The sequence below is a fragment of the Danio rerio genome, chromosome 2 (assembly GCF_049306965.1).
Source record: "Danio rerio strain Tuebingen ecotype United States chromosome 2, GRCz12tu, whole genome shotgun sequence".
In the NCBI taxonomy this organism is placed as follows: Eukaryota; Metazoa; Chordata; class Actinopteri; order Cypriniformes; family Danionidae; genus Danio; species Danio rerio.
This window is the reverse complement of record NC_133177.1, coordinates 49,670,001-49,687,933: the sequence shown is the minus strand read 5'-3', so window position 1 is coordinate 49,687,933 and position 17,933 is coordinate 49,670,001. Positions and strand designations below refer to the sequence as shown.

The window sequence follows — 17,933 nt, the reverse complement described above, 5'->3', positions numbered from 1 at the left end:
CTGATCTACTCTGGTTAAGTAGGATGATGCACAATAAACAATAAAATAATCGTTCATTAATTGTACTCGAGTTAATATATATTCAATAAATCGAGATTTTGAGTTTAGGTCAAATCGCCCAGCTCTATCATACACCGCCATATATCTAGTATATTGCTGAATATTACAATTCAGAATGTTAAAATGCAGATTTTTTTTCAGTTTGTCTAAAGTATATTTAAATAATTAACTACTAGTTAGTTGTCACCAATTTTGTTCATAATTTTTATGGACAGAACTTCAATGCACAGCCTTGGGCTGGAGGGGGTCTGGTTCGGGGACCACAAGATTTCACCTCTGTTATTCGCAGACAATGTTTTTCTGTTGGCTTCATCGAATATAGACCTTTAGCATGCACTGGGGTGGTTTGCTGCAGAGTGTGACATGGCTTGAATAAGAATCAGCACCTCCAAGTCCAAGGCCACGGTGCTCCACCGGAAAGAGGTGGCTTGCTATCTCCAGGTTGGGGGAAAGTCCTTACGACAGGTGGAGGAGATCAAGTATCTTAGGGTTTTGTTCACGAGTGAGAGAAGGATGGAACGTGAGATTGACAGGCGGATTGGTGCAGAGGCAGCAGTAATGCAGTCAATGTACTTAATGTACTTAATGTACAATGCTCTTAATTTACCGGTCAATCTTCATTCCTACTCTCACCTGTGGTCATGAGCTTTGGGTCATGACCAAAGGGAAAAGATCTCTAATACAAGTGACCAACATGAGCTTTCTTCGCAGGGTGGCAGGGTGCACTTATAGATAGGGTGAGGAGCTCTGTCACCCGGGAGAAGCTCAGGGTAGAGCCGCTGCTCCTCCACATTGAGAGAAGTCAGCTGAGGTGGCTCAGGCATCTGTTTCGGATGCCTCCTGGATGCCTACCTATGGAGGTGTTCCAGACATGTCCCACCAAGACAAGGCCTCGGGTAAGACCCAAGACACGCTAAAGGGAATATGTCTCTCGGCTGGCCTGGGAACGCCTCAGGATCCCCCCAGAGGAGCTGGAGGAATTGTCTGGGGAGAGGGAAGTCTTAGGTTCTCTCCTAAGATTGCTGCCCCCATGACCTGGCCCCAGAAAAGCAGATGAAATTGAACGAATGAATGAATGAACTAGTAGTTAACTAGTATAAACTGGCTTCCACAATAGAATGTTTTTAACACAACAGAAATGTTTTTATTTAATAGATTCTAATAATAATTAATAAATACTAAAGGAGTTTAACTAGAGGTATGATTAGATGAACATGTTCTTTGTATCTTACAAAAAATAAGAATACAAATATAACATGGACAATACTAGTGTTAATTCCAGATGCAGAAATCAAAGTTGATTTACTTTTTCCCTCAAAAGAACAATAAAACATATATATTATAATGAAAATTGATGGTTACCATCTTTTTAAAAGATAATAAACAAAACTAAATTAAACCTGTGTCTCCTGACAATATAATACACTCTCGTGAAGTTTATTATTTACAAAATGGCCATTATAGACTGGTGAAATTCTGATTCCATCTCCAAATAAACGGATGTATCAGTTCTACACAAAGTCAATGTTTTATGACAGGCCTCCTGTGTTGGAACATTCACTGACTGACCAACCTCCCCATGGTGAGCTCCACTGAAGCTGTACAAACGTGTCATATTTTATTTGTCGTTTAATAGAGACATAAAAGATGGAGGCAGGGGGTGGTTTAGCACTTAATGCATTGTGTTAATGACCATGAGTTACAGAGAGCCAGTTCTGCCCCCCAAAAACCCAGTGCCTACCGCTGTTAGGACTCCAACATGATGGCTCCCATAAACAATCATTCATCATATCAGTCTCCAGCCGAGAAAGAGAAAGAGACAGGACCGTCCAAATAGGACCAACGGGAGATATTTGTGCCGTTTATGAGGTAAAAGATAGCAAATAATACAAAAAAAGGTCAAAGTACTTCACATTTGGATCCGTAATATAATCTACAGTACAGTACATGGATAAATAAAAACAATAAACGGATTATTTAAGTGATTTTGCCCCACTACTTATGAAGCAGGGTTGCATGATACTGGGGAAATATCTGATGTAGCTATTTCTCACAATATAGCAAATTTTCTAAATGCTATATACAATACTGTGTAAAAGTCTTAAGCTCTACACCAGCATTGTTGGACTGAGGCTTTGGCACAATATATAATCAACAAGTCCCTTTATTAAAAACAACCATGATTTGAACTGTTTTGTTCTAATTGTCTTAACATTTTCTGAAATGATGTGCTATGTAACATGAGACTTCTTTTAGCACCTTCCAGAGTTCTTCTTTAGGTTTGGAGTGTCATATCTTTCTTTTTCTGTCTAGGTGATCTCATACTGCCTCTATAATTTTCAGGACTGGACCCTGTGGAGGCCATTTCATGACTGTCTCCATTTCATCAGCTGTTTTCTTTCTCTAAATAGGATTTCACCTGCAATTAAAGGATCATTATCATGCTGAAAATGAAAACTCATATAATACAGAAGTCCTTTCTACAAGGAACGAACAAGGAATGTTCCGATGAACATTCACAAACTGTGTCGCAAACGTGCGCGGTTGCAACTTCTCATCTAGAGCTGTAGTTAGTTTTAGGTTGTGTTCTATTCCCGTTAAGTCTTCTATGCCCTATTTCTTTCAAACGTTCCAACATTCACTTTGAATAATGGTTTAATCTTCAGTTTGACAATTGTAATCTCCAAAGCTTGTGAAAAAAATAGGATACATAAATTGGTTGAAATTTTACCTATAAATAGCCTATTTAAATGCATTTGTACTGTGTATGGCATAAAAGAAAAAGGTGAAAAGCCTTGGAGTAATGATTGATGACCAACTAAACTTCTCTGACCACATTTCTAGAACTGCTCGATCGTGCAGATTCGCACTCTATAACATCAGAAAGATCCGACCCTTCTTATCTGAACATGCAGCTCAACTCCTTGTTCAAGCTCTTGTTCTCTCCAAACTGGATTACTGCAACTCTCTACTAGCGGGGCTTCCAGCTAACTCTATCAAGCCTCTTCAACTGCTCCAGAATGCAGCAGCACGAGTTGTCTTCAATGAACCTAAACGAGCACATGTCACTCCGCTGCTAGTCCGTTTGCACTGGCTGCCAGTTGCTGCTCGCATCAAATTCAAAGCTCTGATGTTTGCCTACAAAGTGACCTCTGGCCTTGCTCCTTCTTATCTGCTCTCACTTCTGCAGATCTATGTGCCCTCCAGAAACTTGCGTTCTGTGAATGAACGTCGCCTCGTGGTTTCATCCCAAAGAGGGAAGAAATCACTTTCGCGAACGCTCACGCTCAATCTGCCCAGTTGGTGGAATGAACTCCCTAACTGCATCAGAACAGCAGAGTCACTCGCTACTTTCAAGAAACGACTTAAAACTCAACTATTTAGTCTCCACTTCACTTCCTAATCTGCAATTGCCTCTTTGAATATCACACTAACTGTACAAAATAAAAAAATAAAAACTAATACTACTAATACTTCCCTTCTTAGACTTTACAGACCTGAAACTTGCCTATAGCACTTATTTATTGTTGCTCTTAGTTGTGTAAATTGCTTCCTTGTCCTCATTTGTAAGTCGCTTTGGATAAAAGCGTCTGCTAAATGACTAAATGTAAATGTAAAAGCTGCTACATTACTTCAAGGGTTTGAGTGTCAAAGTTGTAAAATCTCACAGTATGTCTGATAATATTTTTTTTTTAATTCTAGAGAAAGTCTTATTTATTTTATTTCGGCTAGAATAAAAGCAGTTTTTATTTTTTTTTTACAATTTTAAGGTCAAAATTATTAGCCCCATTAAGCAATATTTTTGTGATAGTCTACAAAACATCAATATACAATAACTTTTCTAATTACCCTTTCCTCCTAGTTAACCTAATCAACCTAGTTAAGCCTTTAAATGTCACTTTGAGCTGTATAGAAGTGTCTTGAAAAATATCTGGTAAAATATTATGTACTCTCATCATGGCAAAGATAAAATTAATCAGTTATTAGAAATGTGTTATTAAAACTATTATGTTTAGAAATGTGTTATTAAAACTATTATGTTTAGAAATGTGTTGAAAAATTTTCTCCTCGTTAAACAGAAATTGTACAAAAAAAAAACCCCGGGGGTGGGGGTGGGGGGTAATTCAGGGGGTTTAATAATTATGATTGCAGCTGTATGAACCACTGCATTATTCACAAATCTTTTATGCAATATTCCAGTTATGTGCACAAATTAATTTAGCATCCTTGGATGGAAACATAGCTATTGATAAAACGAGCAGCTACTCCATATTTTACATTTATGTACATGCAGAAAAAAGACGTTTTGATCTTCTATTGGTCTCATGCAATCCCATGATTAGATTTTGCGGGTGAGAACTCACCAAGCTTAAACTCTGGAATGCAATGACATGCAAAACTTGTTGCATGTGCTTGTCTACTATATTCATTTAATGGGGCAAAAAAATAAATGTGAGTGCAGCTATAGAGACCCTGTGTGCTCCTTAGCAAACCCAAGGTTTTTCGCTGTAATTAGAGCAACCAAATGTTCGGTATGAGAGACACAAACAAGCAAGCCACTGAGCCAAGGCCTTCTGTACTATAAGAACTCTCAAGGTAATAATAGCAGAACCTTCTGTTCTTTCGAAAACCTTCACACACGGTGGGCTGCAGAAGGATCTGCGGAATCTCAATGTCATTATTCACAAAAGAAAAAAAAAAAAAAGTAGTACTCCATTACCATATTTATATCCCATCTGCAAATTTTCCAAAACATTAGCGCAGAAAAAAAGTGAGAGAGTGAACAGAATACCTGTTGGACCAAGACTATTTCTGCTGAAAGAGAATAGATGAGTATTATCAAAAGGCTTAGATTTACATAAAATATGTGTTTTTTTTTTTATTTTTATATAAAGATGGTGTATTCTGAAAATAGAAAGTCATTTTATGTTGGTGTGAACTACTAAAGTCAAAAAACAGAGAAAAGGACTTTCCAGGAGAGGTTGTTGATTAAAAACAACAACAGAATCTCCTTTAAAGACTTATAGTATACATAGACGGTACATAAATTGTATTTATGAACAAACGAAAGTGTTCATAAATACAATTAAGTGTGTCGTCCAATATGTGGAATAAGCCAAAAAAACGCAAAAGCCCAGTGCTAAACTTATCACAGCTTTTCCAGTTACATTCAAGTGTCCTGAGATTCATCCAGTTTGATTATGTATTAAACCAGGGGTAGGAAACCTATGGCTCGGGAGCCACATGTGGCTCCTTGACCAAAAATATGTGGCTCTCCAGCTGTCTCTCTTCAATAATGTTCTAAAGTTTAAAAAATTATAACCATCACTAGAAATCCTTTTCCTATTGAAAATAAAATTACAATTCCATTTATATTGTATTTTCTACAGCAAAACGGCAAAACTAAAATTTTGTCCTTTCTTCGTACATTGTAATGTGTCATATTTGTTTATTTTTGAGTTGTGCGTGAACATAAATAAAGGTTTTGATTATATATAAATGGTTTTGTTATATACACACACACACCCCAAATGGCTCTTTTAAAAAATGCATTAGATAAAAAAATATATATAAATCGGACATGGCTCTTTGCTGAATAACGGTTTGCAGACCTCCGTATTAAACGCTGCTATAAATGCCACGTTTTAGTTAGAATCAAAACTATTTTTCTAGTTTGTATCTTTAAATGCAAATGAGCGGCTGTTCCCCGCCTCCTTTTCAAAAAAGGGCAGAGGATTTACAGCTCTCTAGTAACCAGTGGTGGATTTAGGAATGGGCAATGGGTGGCGGCATGAGGAGACTAAAAAAAGTGCCCCAGTAAAAGCTTTAAGACAAGATTTACTTTATGCAAGTGTATAGACGTTAGGGGTCATTCACGTTTGGCGTCTTTTGCACACGCAAGTTTGCTATTCTTCATGTGCAACCGAAACATGAATATTGATACTTTGACTAAGCATGGCTATGAAGCAGAAAGGAGGAGTAATGAGTCAGGGAGGTAACTAAGACATCGTAATATTAATTTTCATCCATAATTAACAACTAATTTCTAATAACTGATTTATTTTATCTTTGCCATGATGACAGTAAATAATATCTGACTAGAAATTGTTCAAGACACTTCTATACAGCTTAAAGTGACATTTAAAGGCTTAACTAGGTTAATTAGGTTAACTAGGTAGGTTTTTTTTTTTTTTTTTTTTTTTTGCTTGTTTGTTTGAGTAGAAAGGCAAACACAATACTTTAACAATACAATTAATCTAATATAACAGTTTAATTTTCCATCAGAAAAGCAGAACCAATATGAACATTTTGCATTTAGCTCTTGATTGAGACTAATACAATTTCCTTTTGCTGTTCAAGGTGCTGTTAGATCAGCGGTAATGTAAATTAGCTGCTCTTTGCTATTCTTGATCAGTTTGCATAGAGTACAAATGTGCCTTTGCAAATATACAATACGTTTAGCACAAATCTGTAATGGAATCCAGCCTTAAATCTCTTCCTGTTTGAGTCACCAGTCCTTAAATTGCAAAGTGAACCAGGATATTTACCAGCACTCAGAAGTTTGGCTCTGTGTGACTAGACATCACAACACTAAGAGATCTCAGACTGCTTTATATATATATAAAAAAAAATAAATAAATATAAAAAAAGAGGGTTTTAGGACAGGACACAAGGCACCTTAAATCACCCCCTGGAAAATGGCCTCGGGTGTGTAGCATGTACTTTATATGCAGCGCTTTTGCCAAATATAAAAGAGAATAAGACATTAAATATACAAGAAAGAAGGGCAGATATTCTCGTGTACATCCACTTAAGTGATCTAAAGGCAGAAAATGCAGAGAGAACATCTATTCTCACACACACCTCGATAGGGGAGCGAGCAAAAAAAAAAAAAGCTTGCGTGCTGCCACTTGTCACTAAGTGTTAACTCAAAACTACCTACAAGCCCACTGCCGACAGACTTTACAAACACAAACTCGCATCCATATGGGTTCTTAAGTGACCCAAAGCACTTAACACAGAAAAAAATGGCTTTCAAACACATGCATCCCGTGTCCTGAAGTGTGCGAGAGATTGCACTTTGTGTAGTGCTAGTGTGGGCCATCACTCTTTAGAGAACAGTGCTCTTAATGCGCACGAAAAGAGACAGTGCCACATCCTCTCTCACTTTCCTCTTGATAATTGGGCCCAGAAGTATACTTAACCTTGAGTTCAACTTAAAGTTGCACACCAGTGTGCTCTAAAAACACACTAGATTAAAGTTACACTTATAAAACTGGTGCTTGCCATTTGCAAAAATTACATCACACGGCTTGGGTGTTCAGGGTTGTGCAAATGTAAATGATAGCAGTGCAACAATAAATAAACATGAAGTTTTGAATATCTGCATGCAATTTAAATTTCTCCATAATTTATGTATTATTATTATTTTTTAAGTTACCTTATTAAAATACAACTCGAGGGTGAGTAATTAATAGCATCATTTTAATATGTGGGTGACCTATCACATTAATATCGATTTATTGATTGAAATTCCGCTGAATTGAATTTAATCAATATCGTATACTATTCTGTTTGACAAAAGTCTTGTTGCCTATCCAAGTTTTAGGAGCTACAAATAATAACTTGACTTCTAGTTGATCATTTGGTATCAGAAGTGGCTTAAAGACTAAAGCCTCTAGATCAGGGGTTCTCAACTGGTTTGGCCATGGGACCCACAGTTTTACATGGTCATCAAGCCGCGACTCAAATTTTTAGGAACTATAATACAATTTTAGGAATTATAATTAATTTGTATTTATTTGTTTACATACACAAGCAGTGACAGATAAATCATAAGAAAATCACCAAGACTTACAAATAAACAATATTTTATTGCTGTCAATTAACAAAATGTATCAAATTTTAGAAATATTACAAAGTAAAACAACAAATACTGTAAATGGTGGTTAGGGTAAGGAAAAGTTCAGTTACCATGAACTAAACTGAATTGTTAATAAAACACGTTGTCTCGTTTCTAAATGTCATTTTAATTTAGAAGGTTTCATGCTCTCTTGTGAGAGCACCTCGCTACTTATGACACACTGAGGCTTTAAGTCTTTTTTTGTTGTCAATATATGTAAATCCAAACTTTACATTTTCAGGTCGTACTTGCGCTTCGACATATTTTTTGCTATATATAAATGAAATTTCACATGTCAAATGGTAGGGTTGCCGTGCAAGCATTTCAAAATAAAAGTCAAAATAAGTAAAAAAAATAAACTTTTTTTTTTTTTGGACCACACACACTGCGACCCACTGACAATGTTCCCGTGACCCACTTTTGGGTTGCGACCCACCAGTTGAGAAACACTGCTCTAGATTACACTTGTTTTACCAAAATAAAATATAATCACATCTTGATTTTTTATTATTTAATTAGGAAAGTAAGGTCTAATATGTGAAGTTTGCCCAACTTTAAAATGATTTTGAGGTGTAGGGAAAGGGTCGTCAATGAAGCTCCTATGGTTTTTATATGGTGTCCTCCACCATTCAGAGAGATTTGTGGGTATTAGAGAGATCTCAGGTCTGGTGAAAGCAAATTGTGGCGCCTGACCACTTTTCTTATCCATGTTTCCTCTGTTGTTGTTGTTATTTCCTCCTCCATGTTTCCTCTGTTGTGTTGTTGTTGTTGTTGTTGTTGTTGTTGTTGTTGTTGTTGTTGTTGTTGTTGTTGTTGTCCTCCTCTATGTTTTCTCTGTTGTGAGAAGTTCTTAGTGTTTTTTCCTTGTCTTGCCTTTCAATGTTTTACTGTATTGGATTACCCATGTTGTACTGTTTGCTCCTGTTGAACCTGCCTGTCTGACTATTCCTTTGCCTAAATAAAGCTGCATCTGGAACTTCACCTCCATGTTACCAACTTTACATTTACATTGGGAAAGTACAACTTTTTTTTTTCTTTCTTGTAACTTATTTTAATTTGATGCAAAGATGATAGAACACAAAGTATAGCTTTATACATGTACATACACTTAAAATAAAAATCTAAATGTTTAAAACAAGGTTTCTGAATGCTGATGACCATCAAACGTGTCATAACTGTATTGTGAAAAGGCTCCATTGTATAAATTCATCGAAAAACATTTGCAAGACACCTTAACTTAAAGTAACAGGACCAAGAACCACGTCTCTTTAAAGTGGAAAAGCTAATATGAACACAGTTGAGAAAAGAAAAAGAGATTAAATATATTCTGACCTACGAAAGATTCTCCGCATGTCTGCAAGCTGTGTTTTTTTTTTCTTTTCTGTCTTTTCCTCCTGACAGATTTGATTATAAAAGAGAGAGTGGAAATCCCTGAGGAAATATGCGGCGTCTGTACAATATCTGCTCTTAGACATCAATAAACGTCTGGACTTCTCAAATGTGATTCTGCAACAGACAGCAGCAACATCCTCAGGCTCATTGGAGGACTGAAGAGCAAGCTGCTTATTCATTGGTGAGACAGAAATCTACCAAATGCTGTATTGTATTATATTATATTATATTATATTATATTATATTATATTATATTATATTATTATATTATATTATATTATATTATATTATATTATATTATATTATATTATATTATATTATATTATATTATATTATACTGCATACACATTAATATATTGCATTATGTTATATATAACAATTACAAACAATGTGCCAATGGGGTAAGCAAAATAATCTTGTTTTTTATTCAAATTAATTAATTAAATTTAATTTTTTATTTTATTTTATTATTTTAGCTCCAACCCTAATCAAACACTCCTGAACAAGCTAATCACCCAGTGGGTGTGTTGAGGCAAGTTGGAGCTAAACTCTGCAGGGCAGTGGACCTCCAGGAACGAGATTGGTGACCCCTGGAATATACTATAATTATGAATGAATGATTATATAGGTATTGAACTAATCAAAAATGAAAGATATAACACTTTACAAATCTACATTTGGATTTCCACTATAAGCTTTTCTTTTGACATTTATATTAATTAAATAGTGTGGAAAAAATAGTATTTACACTTACACATAGTTTTAATTTTTGATATTTGTAAGAACTATTTTGAGCAAATCATCATTAAAGATTTTTGCTTTAAAAGGAAAAAAAATACACGTTAAGTTTTTAAAGTATATTATTATAGAAAAATATAGAATTTGTTGTTTGTTTATTTATTTATTTGATTGTTTGATATTTATTTATTTATTTGCTTGTTCATTTTTCATATTTATTTATTTATTTATTTATTTATTTATTTATTTATTTATTTATTTGTTTGTTTGCTTGTTTGCTTGTTTATTCATTTATTTATTTATCTATTTATTTATTTAATAAATATTTAACAAACACCAAATGACTATCCTTAAATACTCAGACAATAAGCACATTTTAAAATGTATTCCAACAGAAAATTACTTTTTTTTTTGTAATTTCTATATTAATATTTTACACACTATTAAAGCTTTTACTGTGTGTAAAAGCAGCGTTAATGAACATAAGAACTATATGAAAGAGTAACTAATCACAAGCTTTTAAATATAGTATATAACAAAATATGCCTAGATGATTTACCTTGAAAATGATGCCAATTCAAACAAATGTAGAATTGAGGAACAGTCTGAGCAAGAATGAATGGATGAGATAAAAAATAAGAGGGGAAAATGAAACCTGAATAAAGAGTAAATTGAGCAAAGAGCATCTGAAAAGATGCAGGCAGATGGACGAATGTGATTGAGCTTAGAGAAAACAGCAAAAGATATTGACCATCCTTGTTAAGCTTGTCAGAGAGGGGAATGGCAGGCTAAAATGCATTCAGAGGAACAGAAGAGCAAAAAAAGACTGGGTAGACCTCAATTAGGGCCTTTTTAATCTAACTCACACACAAATTTTTTTATTTTTTTTTTTTTTTAATAAAAGCAGACCAGCCAGCTCAATTGGCACATACAGAAAAACCACTGAAGAGAATCACGAGGCTCAGAGACAAAGTCAGAAAAAAGTAATATTGCTCTTAAAGTTAAAGTGCTCTTAAAAAAAATTCAGTAAAAAAAAAAAAAAAAAAAATCAGTAAAAAAAAAAAAAAATTCTCATTGTATGTTCTTTGGATTCAAACAAACAAATAAATAAATAAATAAATAAATAAATAAATAAATAAATAAATAAATAAATAAATTGATGAAAAGTAATATTTGTGACATTATAAATTATGCACTGTAAAAAATAAAAAAGTTAACTCTACTTAAAATTGTAAGGCAACTAGCTGCTGTTTTCTTATTTGAGTTGACTCAAATTTTAATAAAATTTTTTTTTTGGTGGATGGATGGATGGATGGATGGATGGATGGATGGATGGACGGACGGATGGGTGGATATAGGTATAAAAGTAAGGATGGATGTAGGTATTAAATGATTGATGGATGGTTATATTTATAGAAGGATGGATAGGTGGAAATAGGTATAGAAAAATGCATTGATGGATGAATACATAGAAGAATGGAGTCATGAATGGATGCTCGTATAAAAAGATGGCTGGATGGATATAGGTATTTCTAAATGGATGGAAGAATATAGGTGTAGAATGATGGATGGATGTATATAGGTATAGAAGGATGGAAGGATGAAATAATGGAAACGGAAGGATGAAAAGATGGAAGGACGAAAAGACAGAAAAACAGAACGGACAGACGGATGAATAGATGTTGGCATGAACGGATGGATGGATATAGGTATAGAAGGATTGATTGATGGATAAATGGGTGGACATACTGTAGATATAGTAGGATGGATGAATGGGTGGATGGATGGATATAGGTGCACATGTGGATGGATGGACGAATGGATGAAAATAGGAATATATGGATGGATGGATGGATGGATGGATGGATGGATGGATGGATGAATGGATGGACGGACAGATGTATATACGTATAGAAGGATGGATGGATGGATGGATAAAAGTGTAGATGAATATGTGTAAAAAAGAATGGATAGAAGTTATAGAACGATGGGTATAGCTTAGGAAGGAAGGAAGGAAGGAATGAAGGAAGGAAGAATGAACGGATGGATGAATGGATGAATGGGTGGATGAGCAGATGGATAAATAGAGATGTATATGGATGGAAGGATAGATGAATGGACGTATATACATATAGAAGGATTGATGGATGGATTGATGGATAAAGGTGTACATGAATATAGGTATAAAAGAATGGATGGAAGGAAAAATGTATAGAAGGATGGGTATAACTAAAATGATGGATGGATGGATGGATAAACGAATGGATCTATATAGAAATATATGGATGGATGAATGTACATACATATAAAAAGATGGATGGATAAAGGTGTAGATAGATTTGGGTATAAAAGAATGGATGGAAGGATAAATGTACAGTATAGAAGGATGGGTTAGCTTTAGAAGGAATGAAGGAAGGAAAGAAGGAAGGAAGGAAGGAAGGTTGGATGGATGGGTGGATGGATGAATGGATATAAAAGAGATTGGATAAAGGTATAATTCATGAATGTGTGGATGAATATGCTATAGAAGGATGGAGAGATTGAAACGAATAGCAATTTTTAATATAATTGTTTCTTTAACATTTTCACATGTAACTGTCAGAAACATCCAGCCAGTCAGTGCTTCTGCTTCGTATGAGGCCAAAGCCAAAGAAAAGACTCTGCCTTCTCAAGCCACGGGACAAGATTCAGATTGATATGGAGCGAATGTCCACTTTCCCTTCCAGATCAGCCACGATCAATACATTCACACATGCTAAAGTATGAGTGCTGTGACAGCAGAAAAAAAAATCAACACACACACAGATGGGATGATGAATTAAATATGTGCTGCTGGAGAAGCGTCTGACCTCTGACCTGTGAGTGAGGGACGGGTCACAGAGACAGAGGCCAACAATTGTCCACTGCGCGCGTTAGGCTTTCAGTAGGAGAGGCTACAATTGGGGATTTTGGGGGATTTCTTGAAGAGAAAGGGTTGGGGGGTGTGGGGGTAATGGATAGCTGGATGTATTATAAGAGAACAAATATGAGTGTGCAGCTGAGAGAATTCGTCAAATGCTCTGAATGAATGGTGAAATCAGTTAATAGTGCGTGTGAAGGACGAACATGGTTAAACCTTCACATGTGACCCCGAGGAGGGAGAATGTGGAAAGGAGAAATGAGGATATATGTAAGAAAGGGCAAGAGAAACAGAGGAGAAAAACACTCCATTCAGCAAAAAAACAAAACAATGGCTCATAATATATAGTCAAAAAAAGAAGAAGAAAAACTGAAAATAACTGCGATCCCAAGATTAGAAATGTAACTGTAGTTTCAAACAATAAAATGTGATTTTAGCAATTTAGCATCAGAATAAAATAAAAAAACATTATTAAAATAAAATAAAAAATAATAGATAAAGTTAAATAAAAAACATTAACAAAAGAAAATAAATTATATAAAAAAATTTAATAAAAAAATAAAATGTATAAAATAAAATAATATTAAATACTTAAAAATAACAATAATAAATAGAATAGAATAAAAAAATAACTGATGAAATAAATATTAAAATAAAAATAAACCAATAAAATACAATTAAAATGAAATAAAATAAGAAATAAAAATGTATAAAGAAATAAAATAAATTAAATTAAATAAACATTGCTAAAATAAAAACTACTAAATAGAATATAAAATTATTAAAACAAAACAAAAAATAATAATGTAAAAGGAACAAAGAAAATAAAAATCACTAAAATTACATTTAAAATAAAAATTTTAAAAAATTAAAAAAGAGAATAAAATAAAATACACATAATTTATAAAATAAAATAAATTATAAAAAATAAACATTCATAAATAAATTTTTAAAAAATTAAATAAAAAAATTAAACGTATAAAATTGTTAAAATAAAAGCATAAAAATAAACATTAATACAATAAAAATGTATGAATAACATAACAATGATAAAACTACTAAATACAATAAAACAAAACAAAAAATAATAAAAATGAAAAAAAAAAATAAAAGTAATACAATTTTCTTAAATGAAAAATAATTATTTTAAATTAAATTTTAAAAATGTATAAAGAAATAAAAATAAAATAAAATAATAAAATAAACATTAAACATTTTATATAAAAAAATAAAAAATAAAATAAAATAAATAAATTTTTTAAATGAAATGCGAAGAATGTTTATGAATGAAAAAGATGCTACAATAAAAGTGGTCCAGTTTAACACATGGTGTTTGTAATGCTTCACCTTAGGGTGTTTACCTCAGCAGAGCCGGTAATTAGAGAAGGAAAGTGTCTGTCTGTACGGGACATGATGAGCTAATGGATTTCCTCACACTACACCTCCTGTCCATCACTGTCAGATGCCTGTGTGTGTGCAGCTTCTGGTCACCATCTGTGTTCACTATTATTATTATTAATATTAAAGCACAGCTGGTCAAATGGATAAGGTCCTGCAAGTCTCAGAGTTTTTGCTAATATATCAAGTTACCTATTGTTATTATAGAAAATACATAATAAGTTAAATTATTAGCTTTAGATCTTATTTAAAATGTTTTGTTATCCTATTTTATTACAGTAATTGAAATATTTATATATTTCTTAATAAAAAGAACAACAATGACAAATCACATATCAAAACATGATTGTTTGTGTGTTTGTTAAACATTATATTGTGCTTGTTACATAACATAATACGTAACAAACACACAAACAAGGGTTCAAACTCATTTTAACATTCTTGCATGCATAATTTAAAATGATAAATATAGATAGATATAAATATAGATATATTAAACTTGGAAATACAGCTGTTGTAATTATAAATAACAAACTGCATCAAATATTGTAGTCCTCATAATAAAATACCCCCATGTCTTTCATTAGTGACTGTATGGTATTTTGCCAATGTTATGTATCTTTTTCAGAAAGAAATAATGAAAAAGAAATGCTATTTGATTGAAGCTAGTGAGTTTTTGTTGTGTTGTTGTATGCTCTTCTTTATGTTCTGGTTCTCTTCTCCCCGCTGTCTTTCCGACTGGTCCCATTAGGACTGCAAAAGGAGTGCAGTGAATCTGGTGTCTACACGGGGTAACTGTTGGCATATTGGTGGAGTCATTACAAACCATTTTTGTTTTTTTACTGCAGACTGTCAGCTTTAATTTGAGGGTATTTGAATTCAAATCAGGTGAACGCTGTAGGAATTACAACAGTTTGCATATGTGCCTCCCACTTGTTAAGGGTCCAAAAATAATTGGATAATTGACTTCTAAGCTGTTCCGTGGCTAAGTGTCTGTTATTCCCTCATTATCCCAATTACAATGAGCAGATAAAATGTTGTGTGTTTATTTCAAGTGTGCTACTTGCATTTGGGGTCAGTTACTGTCAACTCTCAAGCTGAGATTCAAAGAGCTGTCACTATCAGGGAAGCAAGCCATCATAAGGCTGAAAAAACAAAACAAACCCAAACCCACTAGGAAACTTGCTGGCGTGTTGGTGGAGTCCATTTAAATCGGACTGGACAATCGTTCAGTTAGTCTCCTGTTTACCAGAATGGTTTTGTTTCTTTGTGAGAACTTGTGTTGTATTTGTTTTGCGACACTGTTGAACTTAGAGAGTGGTGACTGTTAAACTACTGAGACCAATGTACAGAGACATGTGATGAGGAGGGAGCCGTTTGTTTTTTAAAATGTTCTCATGTTTTGTGTTTAGTGGGGAGGTAATTGAATGTTGTTTGATTTGTTTTCATTTTTGTGCATGTAAGAGGGTTTAAAGGGTGGCAAGGTGGCACAGTGGGTTCGCATGGGTTTCCTCCGGGTGCTCTGGTTTCCTCCACAGTCCAAAGTCATGCGCTATAGATGAAATGGGTAAGCTAAATTGTTTGTAGTGTATGTGTGTATGTCCTGGTCCCCAGAATGGGGATTGAGTGCCTGGCACCACGTTGCGGACCTGACAGAGCGGAGGAGGCTTTTATACTTGACTTGTTCGCCGTTGTGATGTTCTTTAAAATGACAGGGGCGGTCAAAAGAAACTGACCATAACATCATTCCAACCCAGGCTCATTCTGAAAACGTATTACGTACATTGAAACGTATTTCGGACGTTTCTGGAGACCATAAATTATGTAGCCGGAGGTACAAATGGCTACAAATTTTTTTAAGCGAACGCTACAGGGCGGTATGACGCAGTTCCTTTTAGCACTTACTGGCTGAGCGCTTACCTCAGACAAAAACAGAATCCAAAAAACAAAGTGAACAAGTTCATAACAGGGTGAAAATGTGGTAAAATCCGAAAACATGGTAAAAATCAGACGATGGATTTTCTTTTTCTGGACGGCTTTTGTTAATTGTTGGTTGGGTTTAGGGAAGTAAGCTGGTGGGTGGATCAATCGGTAAAATTGACTGGGTTCAGGGAAGGAGAAGGGTGGGTTCGACAGCGGCCTCTGGTGGGTTCAGGTGAGAACATCGCAGGTGCAAATGGCGTGCACACAGCGGCCTCTCGCGGATTCACAAAAACAAAAACTGGAACAACCTCATGATATTATATTATTTATTTATTTATTTATTTTAATTCACTCAAACTTTGATGCATCACTTGCTTTTTTCATACCTCGGACAGTTCCACCTTTTAAAGTTCATTAAAATATTAATGATCATGGGTTGCTCTACAAATATATATATATATATATATATTTTTTTTTAATGGCAAGAATAAGGTCACTGGTTTGAGTCTCGTCTGGGTCAGTTGTCATTTTTGTGTGGAGTTTGCATGTTCTCATTGTGAAAATAAATTGGCCTTAGTGTATGAGTGTGTGTATAAATGCGAGTGTGTTTCCGAGTACTGGGTTGGATTGGAAGGTCATCGACTTTGTTAAACATATGTCAGAATAGTTGGCGGTTCATTTTGCTGTGGTGGTTCATAACCTCTGAAATAGAGACTAAGCTGAAGGAAAATAAATGAATGAATGAATGAATGAATGAATGCTTCTCAAATTGCAGAAATAAAATTGCAGAAATAAATAAAGACTAAATAACTAACTACAGTTCCAACTTCCAGCTTTCCAGAGAAAGAGAAAAAGCTTGAGGTAACTAAACTGCAGCCGATGTTTTATATTATTCATTCATTCATTTTCTTGTTGGCTTAGTCCCTTTATTAATCCGGGGTCACCACAGCGGAATGAACTGCAAACTTATCCAGCACATTTTTACACAGCGGATTCTCTTCCAGCCGCAACCCATCTCTGGGAATCATTCACACACACACACACACACACACACACACACACTACCGACAATTTAGCCTAGCCAAATCACCTGTACCGCATGTCTTTGGACTGTGGGGGAAACCGGAGCACCCGGACAAAACCCACGCGAATGCAGGGAGAACATGCAAACTCCACACAGAAACGTCAACTGAGCCGAGGATCGAACCAGCGATCTTCTTGCTGTGAGGCGACAGCACTACCTACTGCTCCACTGCCTCGCCCTGTTTTATATTATTGTGAAGTGAATTGATTCTAGACCAATGAGATGTCAGTGTGGGTGGAGCTACAGAACTCAAAATAAAATAAAGACACTGTGTTGTTGAGCTGTTAGTTATTTTGACTCAATAACAGTAGAGGGCTACAATACACGCTACTGGCTTCTTTACTTTTCACAGAAACTTCAATAAAGTAAGCACACAAAACACACACACACACACACACACACACACACACACACACACACACACACACACACACACACACACACACACATTTCATGCCATTGTTGAGAGTTCAATGAAGCTGTATGTTTGTGTGCAGGTCGAGCACTGTCATTACAGCAGCCGCTCTCTGAAGAAC

General features: G+C 34.7%; 1 protein-coding gene across 3 annotated transcripts in view; it reads right to left on the bottom strand.

The window, feature by feature from the left end:
• The window catches only part of ephb1 (EPH receptor B1), a 550,777-nt gene that overhangs the window by 288,917 nt on the left and 243,927 nt on the right, over positions 1 to 17,933 (bottom strand). The gene's annotated exons all lie outside the window — the stretch shown is intronic.